Source organism: Lagenorhynchus albirostris, chromosome 1 (assembly GCF_949774975.1).
Source record: "Lagenorhynchus albirostris chromosome 1, mLagAlb1.1, whole genome shotgun sequence".
In the NCBI taxonomy this organism is placed as follows: domain Eukaryota; kingdom Metazoa; phylum Chordata; class Mammalia; order Artiodactyla; family Delphinidae; genus Lagenorhynchus; species Lagenorhynchus albirostris.
In genome coordinates, this window is record NC_083095.1 from 42,457,878 (window position 1) to 42,474,721 (window position 16,844).

Below are 16,844 nucleotides of genomic sequence, written 5' to 3' on the forward strand. Positions count from 1 at the left end.
TAAGCAGAACACTCTATGACATAAATCACAGCAAGATCCTTTTTGACCCACCTCCTAGAGAAATGGAAATAAAAACAAAAATAAACAAATGGGACCTAATGAAACTTCAAAGCTCTTGCACAGCAAAGGAAACCATAAACAAGACCAAAAGATAACTCTCAGAATGGGAGAAAATATTTGCAAATGAAGCAACTGACAAAGGATTAGTCTCCAAGATTTACGTGCAACTCAATAACAAAAAACAAACAACCCAATCCAAAAATGGGCAGAAGACCTAAATAGACATTTCTCCAAAGAAGATATACAGATTGCCAACAAACACATGAAAGAATGCTCAACATCATTAATCATTATAGAAATGCAAATCAAAACTACAATGAGATATCATCTTATACTGGTCAGAATGGCCATCATCAAAAAATCTAGAAACCATAAATGCTGGAGAGGGTGTGGAGAAAAGGGAGCCCTCTTGCACTGTTGGTGGGAATGTAAATTGATACAGCCACTGTGGAGAACAGTATGGAGGTTCCTTAAAAAACTACAAGTAGAACTACCATACGACCCAGCAATCCCACTACTGGGCACATACCCTGAGAAAAAAAAGAGTCATGTACCAAAATGTTCATTGCAGCTCTATTTACAATAGCCAGGACATGGAAGCAACCTAAGTGTCCATCAACAGATGAATGGATAAAGAAGATGTGGCACATATATACAATGGAATATTACTCAGCCATAAAAAGAAACGAAATTGAGTTATTTGTAGTGAGGTGGATGGACCTAGAGTCTGTCATACAGAGTGAAGTAAGTCAGGAGAAAAACAAAAACCATATGCTAACACATATATATGGGATATAAGAAAAAAAATGATCATGAAGAACCTAGGGGTAAGACGGGAATAAAGATGCAGACCTACTAGAGCATGGACTTGAGGATATGGGGAGGGGGAAGGGTAATCTGTGACAAAGTGAGAGAGTGGCATGGACATATATACACTACCAAACGTAAAATAGATAGCTAGTGGGAAGCAGCCGCATAGCACAGGGAGATCAGCTTGGTGCTTTGTGACCACCTAGAGGGGTGGGATAGAGTAGGTGGGAGGGAGGGAGATGCAAGAGGGAAGAGATATGGGAACATATGTATATGTATAACTGATTCACTTTGTTATAAAGCAGAAACTAACACACCATTGTAAAGCAATTATACTCCAATAAATATATTAAATATATATATATATAATATTGAGAGAATAAGCCATGTAATGGAAGAAAATATAAAGTATAATTCCATTTATACAGAGGTCAAGAAGAAAATGAAATAACAACCCTGTATACATATATGTACATATGTATGATAAAAAAATTTAAGCAAAGGATTGAATAACATAAAATTCAGAATAGTGGTTAACTCTGGGGGAGGGCTTTGGATGTGGTCAGGAGGGGTGCCCACACATTTCAAAGATATTAGTGATGTTTTATTTCATAAGTTAAGTGGAGGTGGGAGGAGAGGTGATTTATTATTATTCTTTAAGCCAGAGGTTGGAAAACTTTTTCTGTAAAGGGCGAGATAGTAAATATTTTAGGGCCACATAAAATCTTTCTTGTATCTTCTTCTTTTGTTTTTTTCACAACACTTTAAAAATGTAAAAACAACTCTTAGCTCATGGGACCTACCATAAGAGGCCATGGGCAAAATTCGGTCCACAAACTGTAGTTTGCCAACCCCTGCTTTAAACTGTTTATGTGTGTTATACTGTCTTTTGTGTACAGATAATATTTCTCTCCCACCCCCTACAAAAAAAGAAAAGAATGAAACAGGAGGGCTGTGTGGTGGCCACAAATTATTATTATTTATTATCTGCTATCTCTTCACAGAGAAAATATACATGTTCTTCCTAACCCAGATCAAAACCCCATCCATTAAGCCTGCAGTCTGTTGACAGTTCCTCTGTACCGTTGCAGCTTAAAAAAAGAAAATCCACTTCTTTTCTAAAGGGGAAAAGGTAATTAAATGCACCATTATTCTTGCCTACAGTCGATTTTGAGCAGATTCTAGACAACAAAGTCAAAACAGGAGTAGTAGTTCAGACCGTTGCTTGGGCAGGAAGGTAGGGAAATCACAGATAAAATTCCAATTTGGTCAAATTACGATCACTAAATACCATCATCGAAGAAGTGTCTGCTCTTAATTCAAAGCTAACATTTCCTGGGCCTCACCATGTGCCAGGCACTGATCTCACACTGTATGTGTAATTTCATTTTATTTCTCACAATAATCCTTTGTGGTAGATACTATTATGAACCTCATTTTACCAGAGTGGAAACTGAGGCACTGAGAAATTAAGTCACTTGCTCAAGGTCACATAGCTAGAAAGTAATGGAGCTTGTATCCGTATCCAGGAGGTTGGATCCTGATCCCACACTCAGCCACAACACTACTCTAATTGTTAAATACATTTGCCTCCCCACCATAAATGAAGTTGTATTTTTATCCCAATTCTACAGATAAAGAATGTGTGCTTGCACCTGGCCTTGATCCAAGAAGCTTGGCTGGAGGCTGGGACTGAAGCTAATGCTACTTGTTTGGTGAGACCGTGTTTTGGCTTATTTAAGGAGCATTTTACAAGTCTCAGCTTGTCAGTAATGGGCAAAGAGCTGCTAAGAAAAAACAGGTAAAATGAGAGGTCAGACTTGTAACCACATGTCTCCACAGTGACAGGCTTCAATTCTTCATCAGGGCCGTATGAAAAATAATTATGCTCCATCTTGGGCCCAGTGTTGGTGCTTGAGGGGAGTGAACAGGGCATGGAGGTTATTGCTGAGATAAAGAGGAAAGCTTAGGAGCTATGAATGGAAAAATAACCAATCTTAATTCGACCAGAACCAAAATGTGGAATGGTCATTAGCACTTATTCAACAAACGTTTTTAAGCACCCAAACTGTGTGCCAAGACTAAGGGCAGATGCTGGGATACAATGACAAACATGCCACAGTCCCCCCCCCCCCTGCCCCCAAGGGTTTGGAATATCTCCCCCTGGGTCCTCAGTGGAATGTGGTTTTTAAAGAGCACAAATGGATAGAGGCAGGAGAATGGCGGAGGTATGACATCTCTGGGAGCCACTCCGCTGGCCATACTAACACCCCTCACCCTTGCAGCTAGGGCAGAAGGCAGAACCACACCCAGCTCTGATGAACTTTCCCTGTGGGATTTCTCTTTTGGCAAGAGTTTACAACAATTGCCTTTTCTCCTGAGGCCTGGGGTAGGGATGAGGTTGGCCCGAGGAAGGAAGGTAGTTGTCAAAAAACAGACCCAGAGGTGCAGTTTTATGGCCTGTGAGTGATTCAGAAGTTTTCCTTTGGTACTTCAAGCTCAGGTCACATAGGAATAGCACATCTGCTCTAAATCATGATGCCTTTCCTCCGTCTACACCCAGCTGGGCAAACCCTTCAAATGATAATGATCCAGAAAGAGGGCTGAGTTTGTTTTTATTTTTGCTGTATGGATTTTGTGGAGAAAGTGAGAAAAGAAAGTCACGCAAAAGGCCATCCCCAGAGAGATTATCAAAAACATTTTATTCAAGACTCCCTTCCCCCACCAAGTTTTTCTGTGCTGGGGAAACTTATTTCTGTACTGGAGAAATCTGGGGACCATGAGCCTCAAAGAAGACCCTGATGAAAGGACCTCTGTATAAACAGCAGGCCCAACAGTCACTGGGTAGAAATGTCCCAGGGAGGAGGTGTCACCCAAGGCACTGAAGCTGCTGGCTTGTACGTACTGATGTTATTAACACTAGCATGCTAATTTGGGCGCCAGCTGCCAGCCGCTAGCCCCTCCTCTCCCCAGCTGCTCTGCACCGTGCAGAGCCTAAATATCACTCAATGTGGCACCATCCAGAGGAGGCACATGCAGTGGTAAGAAATCTCTCCTTCTTCCTTAGTGGTAGCAGAAATTATCCCCCAAGTGAGTAGCCCAAACTGGCCAGAAACCCTCGATAAAGACTGCTCCCATTTTAACACAGAGCCCCGTTTCAAGACAAGGCCCCTGATGCAGAATCCCACCCAGGCCTGTCCACCCATTCGGGCTTAGAACCCCCTTTCAAGCAGTCAGTACAATGATTGTCTGCTCGGGGAAAGACATTATGGTATCCGTGGCTACGACACTTCAACCAGGTGTCAGATTCATTTGGGGAGTTTATAATGCAGATGCTAGGCCAGACCCCAGACCTATCAAACCAGAATTTCCAAGACTGAGGACCAAGAATGTGTATGCATCAAAGCCCCCCAGGTTGAGAGCAACAGCTGAGGACCTATTCAAGAACATTTGTGGTACCTTCTCATACTCCTTGGAGTCTGTTTCTCAAGGGTTTAATAGCTCAAAGGATCTGAAACTAATTCACGTTCAGGGCTGAATGAGCGGTAAGGCTAAAACATACAGGTTCCTGCATTTTAAGTGGACTCTGCCCTAAAGAAATAACTTTCTAAGAGGGGCAACTCAGGTCCAGTTACAGGCTTCTGATAAGAAAACAGATGTAGCACATAACATCCAAGATATAGCTCAATCTTCCCAATTTCAAATATCTTATTCCATAGAGCCCCAAAGCATTCACATATTAAAAGCTATAGGCCCCAACGTGGGATATGGAAAGTATGATTACCATGCCCATAAAGTGCCCTCTATTTACTAAAGTCCCATCAGTCCTTTTTACTATGATCAAGACCACAGCAAAACAACAAAACAAAACCAGAAACAGTGGAATTTAGAAATGACTGACTTTTTTTTTCAAATGAAGACTCAATCATGAATCGGGTACTGAAATGTGAAAACTAATACAGATTAATTCTTCCAGATGACCCTATGAAACGGGTTAAAAACTTCAGATTAGTAGAGAGCGTGGCTGGGGGAAACTAGGAGGAGTAGGAAATATTTGGGGGCATTAATAAAAGCAAATCTGAGCCAGAAAAACTGAAGGTGCAGACAGGAGGATTGACGGGAATGGTGATGCCTGCAGAAGATCTTCCTAGAGTTCCTACACATTCTCCACTGCCAATGTCATGGACAGAATCACAAGATATGGATACTCATCCCTCCAATATCTAGTTTGAGCTTTGCTAAAACCTGCCATGTGGGCAAAGCTACGGAGCTCTGGACAACTGGGGACTTGCGAGAGGGGCCCATTGATTAGCAGTTCGCTCAGAAACCACAAAGATGTCGTGTGTTCTCTTCCAGTGCCCGGGTTCACGATGGGGAGAGTAGGAGGCTCATAACAGAAATGAAGGGCCAGAAAATGGAGATGTGATGCATTACAGCCTCTTCAGCAAGATTTCCACAAAACAACTAGATCTGATTAGGAATAATTAAAATTCTCCCATTCCCTTGTGTAGGAAGACAGGGAAAGTCCTGTATAAACTGGGAAGAGGCCAAAGTGACTAGAAGGCTTGAGAGGCCTGGGAAGAAAGAAACAGGAGAAGATGAGATAAAATAAACCAGAGGGAAAGAAAGGTAGAGACCAACATTTAATATAAGTAAGACATGTGTTCAACAAATATTTATTGAACACCTTCTTTCATTCTTAAATTCCAAATTCCTCATTTGAAGCAGTCCAAATGCTGAGCGATCCAAAGCATGGTCTTCAATATACTCTCCAGTATTACTGTTAATTTCGCTAGAGCTTCCCCATTAACATACCCCATTTCCTATCCATGATTATTCCCATTTCCATGGTTTTGCTCATTTTGCCTGAAACGCTCTCTGCTTTTCCTTTCACCAGTTCAAATCCTAACCATTCTCCAAAATCCAGCTGAAGCTACACCTCCCCCATGAACACTGGCCTCATGTCTTCATGCCACTCTTTGTGATATCTCATTGAGTGTATATTACATCCCACACAAACACTTGATATTTTTTGTCTTGAATTGTTCTCCTGTTTCTGATTGGAATGACAAAGAGCTCAGAGAAGCTGATTAATTAGGTGGAGATTTGAATTAGAATGAGGAACTCATTTTCCTATGAAAATAATTATATATCATTTATTTGGATACATTTTACTATATTAATAGTCAACTGAGATTCTAATTGCTATTATAACATTTTATGGGAAACGTATTTTTAGTTCCCAACGACCAGTTTACAAATAACCTTTGAGAACAAAACATGTTTGTAAATTGGATATTGCTTCTGTGAGGCAAAAGTGAAAAGAATGATTAAAGAAGTGTAGAATACGAAACATGTAAGGAACAGAGGAACAACTGCTTTGGAAGAAAATTGCAAGACAGGGATTTTTTTTTTTAATTTGCAATGAAAATATAAAGCTTTCTGGCCTCCTGGCTCCTACAGATAGGCAGTCACAGTTGGTTTTAAGAATTTCTACCTCCTCTTCTACACTTGACTCTTTTAACAGTTTAAGATCTCTCATTAAATCTATTTTTGTTGATTCAGTCAGCTCCAGCAGGGTATTCTGTTAAACAGCAACATTTAATAGAAAAACAGTAACTAGTAACATAGGTAAGAACCTCCTTGTAAAACGTGTGATGACCTTTCCTCAGAAGACACAGAGTAGGGCCCCTTCTTTCCGTTTTCCTAGCTCCCCTCGGGACTCTTGGGGTTTGTGGAACGTGTTCAGCAAAGATTCTGAAAGTACCCGGCCACTGCTGGCCAAATCTGCTCTCTATCAGCAACACTTTCACTCCTGCCTTTTGCTTGGAACCATGTTTTCTAGGGTTGCCTGTAACTGAGCCTAGACCTTGCCAGGAACACTCCTTGATTCATGGCATTTGGCTGGAAGTATGAATAAAATCCAAATGAGTGTGGGCCATACTCTGAGCTTGAAATAAACTATTCAGAATAGTTATGTGTTTACCAAGGTTTTTATTAAAATACCACACCCCTTCATATATTCAGCTTATAAGAAGCCAATTTTTTTCCTCAAGACACAGCACGTGCTTTAACATGAGAGGCGTTACTTCCTATTGTTTAGAAGGAACAACTGTGCTCATAATTTAATGGACGTGTTTTATGGAATGAGATAAAGTATTCCTGACTTGAATTAAAAAACATAATGAAGCAGGTCTTTTGTGGTTTGAGTAACAGCTTGGTGATGAGCAGGGTGGGGCGCAGCTGTCAGCTGCAAAGGCTGTAGCTCTTGGGCCTAGCATTTGGTAGCTCAAAGGTAAACATGAAGGATTCTACTCCATCAGTTAGTACCGGGACCCTGTTCCTTCTAACAACAGCAAACCACTCAGAGGGACCTTTGCAAGCCAGGCTTGCAGTTAAGGTTAAAATACTAGCTTATCCCCTACCCAGATACATCACTTTGGGCAAGGTACTTCACTTTTCTAAGCCTTGGTTTCCTCATCTGTAAACTGGCCACAATAATAATATTTTCCTTATAAGAGTTTTATGAGAGTTTAATTAGGTTGTGCCTAGAAGATGGAGTGACTAGAATGAAGAAGGGGAGCCTGGCGTGGTGCTGGCTGTTTCTTGGGGATACTATTGGCATTAAGCACAGAGAAAATTAGTCATCTACATTATTCCATTTGCAAGTCACACAGCTTGTAATTTCAGCCCCCCCAACCCTAAACGCTAACAAAATATGGGTAGAAGCTCCATCATTTATTACAGTTTTCAGGCTGATTATTCTATGTCCTCTATGCTCTGAGTAGGCTCACATATACTGCAGAACAAGTCCCAAATAAGTGCGAACAGAATACTGTCCAAATTGATAACTGTCTTAGCTCATTGTTTTCTTCTGGATTCTCTATTAGCTGCCAGAAGAAATGAAAGCAAGGAGGGAGGGTGGGAAGAAGAGACAGGGAAGGGAGGAAGGCATGGGAGGAGGAAGAGGGCATGGAAGACGGAGGAGGAAACCTTAAGGCAGTTCCTTGACCTGGCTCTAGGATGTTCTCAGAACAGACCATGTAGAAACTCTTAAATCTCACAGCTGGAAAAATCAGTAGTCTCATTTTAGTTCCTTTGTTTCCAAGCAGAACTATGTCTGACCCTAACACTTCAAAACCAATGGGTGGTCTGTCTCAGACTTTAAGGATCCCTGGAAAGAGTGAAAGCCAGCAACCACATTTCCCCTACTAAATCAAACTCCATTCCAACCCAGCAGCTCTAAGTCTCAACTTATTTATGCATACCTTTATTTCAAATTTCCATGGGCCACTGAAAGATGTCTACTGTATGGGAAGAAAACATAAAGAAAAGTAAGAAAGTTTGTTCCTTTGATTTGACATAAAATATACAGATCATTGGCCATGGGCCCTTAGAAATTTGAAAGAAAAAAGAGAGAGAGAGAGAGAGAGAGAGAGAGAGAGAGAGAGAGAGACAGAAAGTGCTAAAACATTGGTATTTCTCATGGGGACCCCAGGAGATGGAAGATAACTATCAAGAAGAGAAAAGTAGCCCCACCTAGGATAAAGGAGGCCCTGATATTCCCCTTACAAACATTTCCTAACAATTCCACAAGCAAAAAGGAAGACAAATCTGCCATTTCCCCCATGTTATTTTGTCCCTGGAAGACTGTGAAACAGCAGCAGTGAGAGTCTCTGAAGTCTTGGTGAGAGCAGTTGATAAATCTGTGAGTTGAAAGTAGGAAGCTTCACTACATGGTAAGAGCAGTCAACTGTGTTAATGGCATTTGCAGAAGCCCTTGCTTCTAACTCCACCCATTTCACAATTCTAACACTCATTTTGTCAGAACTTCAGTGATAGATGCTTTACTGATCCCTCTCCATCCAAATCAGTCCTCACCGACTCCAGAAGACACTGGCTTTGGTCCAAAGGTAAACAACTCTCTGACTCAAACCCTGAAAACATCTGTCTGACAAGGCCTCTTTGAAAATGTTGCCAAATTTTCCACATTGCCTTATTTGCCCACCACCACATGCCCCTGAGCACTCGCCCTCAAGATTATTCACAATGCTCATGAGATCTCGGAAAGAACAGATCTGTTGCATGCTATGTGAAGAAACTATACTTGTTCCTAACTAAGAAATAAAAACTCCTGAAGACCAACTGGCATTATTTTTTAAAGGTGAACATTTTTATACCCTGCAGCAGCATTCCATTCCTATATATGTACCCAAGAGAAACACACACATATATATCAGGAGAGAACGTTCATAGCATTGAACAGTGTAATACTACAAAACTGGAAATAACCAAATACCTATCAACAGTAGGATGAATAAATAAATGGCAATATATCAACATAATGAAATGTTATACAGCACAGAAAATAAACTACAGCTACATTGAACAACACAGAAGGCCAGTGTCTTTGTCCCCACGGTGAGCCACAGCCACTCCCCGCCTCTGCAGGAGACCCTCCAACACTAGCAGAAGAGAAACCGTGCTCTGAGAAGACTTCCACAGTGGAAATGGATACACCTTGGGCTCTGGCTCCTGTTTCTGAACTTCTCACAGACTGGTGCATGAGTGCACTTGGCATTGCCCTTGTTGATCAGGCTGGGCTACAATAACATTCTGACATTTTCACTGGGACCACACCCGCACCACTGTTAGAACTCTTTATCTTGAACCTAGGGGCTGTGGTCGTAGTCTTTGCATCTTCTCTGCAGCTTGGCACCAGAGACAGCAGAAGCGAGAACTACAATCCTGCAGCCTGTGGAACAAAAACCACATTCACAGAAAGATAGGCAAGATGAAAAGGCAGAGGGCTATGTACCAGATGAAGGAAGAAGATAAAGCCCTGAAAAACAACTAAATGAAGAGGAGATAGGCAACCTTCCAGAAAAAGAATTCAGAATAATGATAGTGAAGATGATCCAGGACCTCAGAAAAAGAATGGAGGCAAAGATCTAGAAGATGCAAGAAAGGTTTAACAAAGACCTAGAAGAATTAAAGAACAAACAAACAGAGATGAACAATACAGTAACTGAAATGAAAACTACACTAGAAGGAATCAATAGCACAATAACTGAGGCAGAAGAATGGATAAGTGACCTGGAAGACAGAATGGTGGAATTCACTGCTGCAGAACAGAATAAAGCAAAAAGAATGAAAAGAAATGAAGACAGCCTAAGAGACCTCTGGGACAACATTAAATGCAACAACATTCACATTATAGGGGTCCCAGAAGGAGAAGAAAGAGGGAAAGGACCCGAGAAAATATTTGAAGAGATTATAGTCGAAAACTTCCCTAACATGGGAAAGGAAATAGCCACCCAAGCACAGGAAGCGCAGCAAGTCCCATACAGGATAAACCCAAGGAGAAACACACTGAGACACACAGTAATCAAGTTGGCAAAAATTAAAGACAAAGAAAAATTATTGAAAGCAGCAAGGGAAAAATGACAAATAACACACAAGGGAACTCCCATAAGGTTAACAGCTGATTTCTCAGCAGAAAATCTACAAGCCAGAAGAGAGTGCCATGATATACTTAAAGTGGTGAAAGGGAAGAACCTACAACCAAGATTACTCTACCCGGCAAGGATCTCATTCAGATTCGATGGAGAAATCAAAAGCTTTACAGACAAGCAAAAGCTAAGAGAATTCAGCACCACGAAACCAGCTCTACAACAAATGCTAAAAGAACTTCTCTAATTGGGAAACACAAGAGAAGAAAAGGACCTAAAAAAAAAACCCAAAACAATTAAGAAAATGGTCATAGGGACATACATATCGATAATTACATTAAACGTGAATGAATTAAATGCTCCAACCAAAAGACACTGGTTTGCTGAATGGATACAAAAACAGGACCCATATATATGCTGTCTACAAGAGACTCACTTCAGACCTAGGGACACATACAGACTGAAAGTGAGGGGATGGAAAAAGATATTCCATGCAAATGGAAATCAAAAGATAGCTGGAGTAGCTGGGCTTCCCTGGTGGCGCAGTGGTTGAGAGTCCGCCTGCCAATGCAGGGGACAGGGGTTCATGCCCTGGCCTGGGAAGATCCCACATGCCGCGGAGCAGCTACGCCCGTGAGCCATGGCCGCTGAGCCTGCGCGTCCAGAGCCTGTTGCTCTGCAATGGGAGAGGCCACAACAGTGAGAGGCCTGCGTACCGCAAAAAAACAAAAAAAACAAAAAAAAACCTGGAGTAGCAATACTAATATCAGATAAAATAGACTTTAAAATAAAGCATATTACAAGACACAAGGAAGGACACTACATAATGATCAAAGGATCATTCCAAGAAGAAGATATAACAATGATAAATATATATGCACCCAACATAGGAGCACCTCAATACATAAGGCAACTGGTAACAGCTATAAAAGAGGAAATCGACAGTAACACAATAATAGTGGGGGACTTTAACACCTCACTTAGACCAATGGACAGATCATCCAAAATGAAAATAAATAAGGAAACAGAAGCTTTAAATGACACAATAGACCAGATAGATTTAATTGATATTTATAGGACATTCCATCCAAAAACAGCAGATTACACTTTCTTCTCAAGTGCGCATGGAACATTCTCCAGGATAGATCACATCTTGGGTCACAAATCAAGCCTCAGTAAATTTAAGAAAATTGAAATCATATCAAGCATCTTTTCTGATCACAAGACTATGAGATTAGAAATGAAATACAGGGAAAAAAATGTAAAAAATACAAACACATGGAGACTAAACAATACGTTACTAAATAACCAAAAGATCACTGCAGAAATCAAAGAGGAAATCAAAAAATACCTAGAGACAAATGACAATGAAAACACGACAATCCAAAACCTATGGGATGCAACAAAAACAGTTCTAAGAGGGAAGTTTATAGCTATACAAGCCTACCTCAAGAAACAAGAAAAATCTCAAATAAACAATCTAACCTTACACCTAAAGGAACTACAGAAAGAACAAACAAAACCCAAAGTTAGCAGAAGGAAAGAAATCATAAAGGTCAGAGCAGAAATAAATGAAATAGAAACAAAGAAAACAATAGCAGAGATCAATGAAACTAAAAGCTGGTTCTTTGAGAAGATAAACAAAATTGATAAGCCATTAGCCAGACTCATCAAGAAAAAGAGGGAGAGGACTCTAATCAATAAAATTAGAAATGAAAAAGGAGAAGTTACAGCAGACACTGCAGAAATACAAAGCATCCTAAGAGACTACTACAAGCAGCTCTATGCCAATAAAATGGACAAACTGGAAGAAATGGACAAATTCTTAGAAAGATAAAACCTTCCAAGACTGAACCAGGAAGAAATAGAAAATATGAACAGACCAAGCACAAGTAATGAAATTGAAACTGTGATTAAAAATCTTCCAACAAACAAAAGTTCAGGACCAGATGGCTTCACAGGTGAATTCTACCAAACATTTAGAGAAGAGCTAACACCCATCCTTCTCAAACTCTTCCAAAAAATTGCAGAGTAAGGTACACTCCCAAACTCATTCTATGAGGCCACCATCACCCTGATACCAAAACCAGACAAAGATACTACAAAAAAAGAAAATTACAGACCAATATCACTGATGAATATAGATGCAAAAATCCTCAACAAAATATTAGCAAACAGAATCCAACAGCACATTAAAAGGATCATACACCATGATCAAGTGGGATTTATCCCAGGTATGCAAGGATTCTTCAATGTAAGCAAATCAATCAATGTGATACACCATATTAACAAATGGAAGGATAAAAACCATATGATCATCTCAATAGATGCAGAGAAAGCTTTTGACAAAATTCAACACCCATTTATGATCAAAACTCTCCAGAAAGTAGGCATAGAGGGAACCTACCTCAACATAATAAAGGCCATATACGACAAACCCACAGCAAACATCATTCTCAAAGGTGAAAAACTGAAAGCATTTCCTCTAAGATCAGGGGAAAGACAAGGAGGTCCACTCTCACCACTATTATTCAACCTAGTTTTGGAAGTCCTAGCCACGGCAATCAGAGAAGGAAAAGAAATAAAAGGAATACAAATTGGAAAAGAAGAAGTAAAACTGTCACTGTTTGCAGATGACATGATACTGTATATAGAGAATCCTAAAAATGCCACCAGAAAACTTCTAGAGTTAATCAATGAACTTGGTAAAGTTGCAGGATACAAAATGAATGCACAGAAATCTTTTGCATTCCTATACACTAATGATGAAAAATCTGAAAGAGAAATTAAGGAAACACTCCCATTTATCACTGCAACAGAAAAATACCTAGGAATAAACCTACCTAGAGAGACCAAAGACCTGTATGCAGAAAACTATAAGACACTGATGAAAGAAATTAAAGATGATACCAACAGATGGAGAGATATACCATGTTCTTGGACTGGAAGAATCAATATCGTGAAAATGACTCTACTACCCAAAGCAATCTACAGATTCAATGCAATCCCTATCGAACTACCACTGGCATTTTTTACAGAACTAGAACAAAAAAATCTTAAAATTTGTATGGAGACACACAAGACCCCGAATAGCCAAAGCAGTCTTGAGGGAAAAAAACAGAGCTGGAGGAATCAGACTCCCTGACTTCAGACTATACTACAAAGCTACAGTAATCAAAACAATATGGTACTGGCACAAAAACAGAAACATAGATCAATGGAACAAGACAGAAAGCCCAGAGATAAACCCACGCACCTATGGTCAACTAATCTATGACAAAGGAGACAAGGATATACAATGGAGAAAAGACAGTCTCTTCAATAAGTGGTGCTGGGAAAACTGGACAGCTACATGTAAAAGAATGAAATTAGAAAACTCCCTAACACCATACACAAAAATAAACTCAAAATGGATTTGAGACCTAAATGTAAGACCGGACACTATAAAACTCTTAGAGGAAAACATAGGCAGAATACTCTATGACATAAATCACAGCAAGATCTTTTTTGATCCACCTCCTAGAGTAATGGAATTATTAACAAAAATAAACAAATGGGACCTAATGAAACTTAAAAGCTTTTGCACAGCAAAGGAAACCATAAACAAGACGAAAAGACAACCCTCAGAATGGGAGAAAATCTTTGCAAATGAATCAACAGACAAAGGATTCATCTCCAAAATATATAAACAGCTCTACAGCTCAGTATTAAAGAAACAAACAACCCAATCCAAAAACGGGCAGAAGCCCTAAATAGACATTTCTCCAAAGAAGACATACAGATGGCCAAGAAGCACATGAAAAGCTGCTCAACATCACTAATTATTAGAGAAATGCAAATCAAAACTACAATAAGGTATCATCTCACACCGGTTAGAATGGGCATCATCAGAAAATCTACAAACAACAAATGCTGGAGAGGGTGTGGAGAAAAGGGAACCCTCTTTCACTGTTGGTGGGAATGTAAATTGATACAGCCACTATGGAGAACAGTATGGAGGTTCCTTAAAAAACCAAAAATAGAATTATCATATGATCCAGTAATCCCACTACTGGGCATATACCCAGAGAAAACCATAATTCAAAAAGACACATGCACCCCAATGTTCATTGCAGCACTATTTATAATAGCCAGGTCATGGAAGCAACCTAAATGCCCATAGACAGACGAATGGATAAAGAAGTTGTGGTACATATATACACTGGAATATTACTCAGCCATAAAAAGGAACGAAATTGGGTCCTTTGTTGAGACGTGGATGGATCTAGAGACTGTCATACAGAGTGAAGTAAGTCAGAAAGAGAAAAACAAATATCGTATATTAATGCATGTACGTGGAACCTAGAAAAATGGTACAGATGAACCGGTTTGCAGGGCAGAAATTGAGACACAGATGTAGAGAACAAATGTATGGACACCAAGGGGGGAAAGCCGTGGGGTTGTGGGGATGGTGGTGTGATGAATTGGGCGATTGGGATTGACATGTATACACTGATGTGTATAAAATTGATGACTAATAAGAAGCTGCTGTATAAAAAAATAAATAACATAAAATTCAAAAAAAAAGAAGACAAAAATTTTAGCATCATTATGTTGAATGAAGAGGGTAAATTCCAGAAGACTTCATGTAGTATGCTGTCCTTCATATGAAGTTTAAAAATTAATTAATAAAACTAAATAAAAATGCTTCATAAACCAAAAAACAAAAAATCAAGTGAGTAAGAAATGCCTTCAGGAACAGGGGAAAATACTGAATAAGGAAGAGTAGTTGATGTAAGTTTTTGATTATGTTCTTGTTCTGGCATGGGTGAGGGTTTTAATAGGAGTTCATGTTATCATATAATTGATTTTTTATAAAGGGTCATGCATACACAAATGTTCATAATACATCAAATAAAAAATAAACAGGACTTCCCTGGTGGTGCAGTGGTTAAGAATCTGCCTGCCAGTGCAGGGGACATGGGTTCGAGCCCTCGTCCGGGAAGATCCCACATGCCACGGAGCAACTAACCCCTGTGTCACAACTACTGAGCCTGTGCTCTAGAGCCTGCAAGCCACAACTACTGAGCCCACGTGCCACAACTACTGAAGCCCACAAGCCTAGAGCCCGTGCTCTGCCACAACAGAAGCCATCACAATGAGAAGCCTGAGCACCACAACGAAGAGTAGCCCCTGCTCGCCGCAACTAGAGGAAGCCCGCACACAACAACAAAGACCCAGTGCAGCCAAAAATTCATTCATTCATTCATTAGTTTGAAAAACTAAGCAATAGTTACTCCACAAGTATTCACTGAGGCTTTGCATTGAATATAAATCTAACAATAGCACCTTTGGAGCAGTAGGAGAGATTAAAAACCCCTGAAGGTTGCTTCCTCACTGTTTCTCTCCCTGGCATGTGCAGAATTTATTCTTCACGATAAAATCAAACTACTGTTCAGGATAATATTTCATACAGAGAAAAAAAAGTCCCAATAGTTCATGATCTCTTATTCAGCTGCAATTTTGTCAATGACAATCTTGTCAGCCTCCAACGCAGCAAAGTGGAAGACTGGTCTCTATCGTTATGATGTTAATTTTGCTGGTCTTGGGCAATGCTGAAGCAAATTTAACAGAACGTGATTGTGACTCCATAAACCCCAGACTCCTTGCGTGTTGCAACAAATGAAATAAGTTTCTGTATCTGCCTTCTGAGCCATTGTGGCTACCCAAGATCCAGGGAGGTCTGCTCGTGGTTGGCCTGCTTTCCAAAACCCAGCAGAGTAAGAGCAAGGTGAGCTAACCCAAAAGGGAGCCAGGTGGCGGCTGTGAAGTTCCTTCTCTGAAGAAGTCTTGCCTGGCCCCAAGTCATCCAGAGTCTCCCTTCTGCTCACTCTTATCTCAGAGGTTAGTTAGCAAAGTCATGATTGCCCTTATAGTTGAATGGAGAGAATCGGTTAGGAAGAAATAGTTCTGTTTCATTGAGCATTTTCAAATCACTCTAGGAAAACTAAACTTATCGTTACTAAAATAATGGCCTGATTTAGTACTGTTTAGTCTGCTGTCTGCTGTGTGAAAAATGACCTACTGAACTGACTGTATTTCTTATACTATTTTAGTGCCAAAGTAGAAATTCTTGCATTCTTTCCCCCTCTATGTTGAATATAATTAGTCTATGCCATTTAGTAGCCAACTTTTTATTCAGAAACCTGAGATCTTCTCTCAGTTAAGCCCCATGTGAATAATATGAGCACCACCATTAGTTATCCAGCCAGTGGCAACGCTTGCTAGTTTGGAGCAAAGAAGCCCTGCTGGGAAAGTGAGTTTCCGGAAGTCTGTGATTCATAAGAAATGGGCACAGATCCAGGTTGCCTAGACCTAAGAACTCCTTCCTCTGCCTTCATTTCATCTGCAAAACAAGGACATTCCTAGGTGCTACCTACTCATCAAAATGCTATGAGCATAATGAGCTGCTGGGGCTATCATTTTCTTGGACAAAAGCCACTATAATGCAATGACAACTGACTCCTTGAATTCCATTTGCAA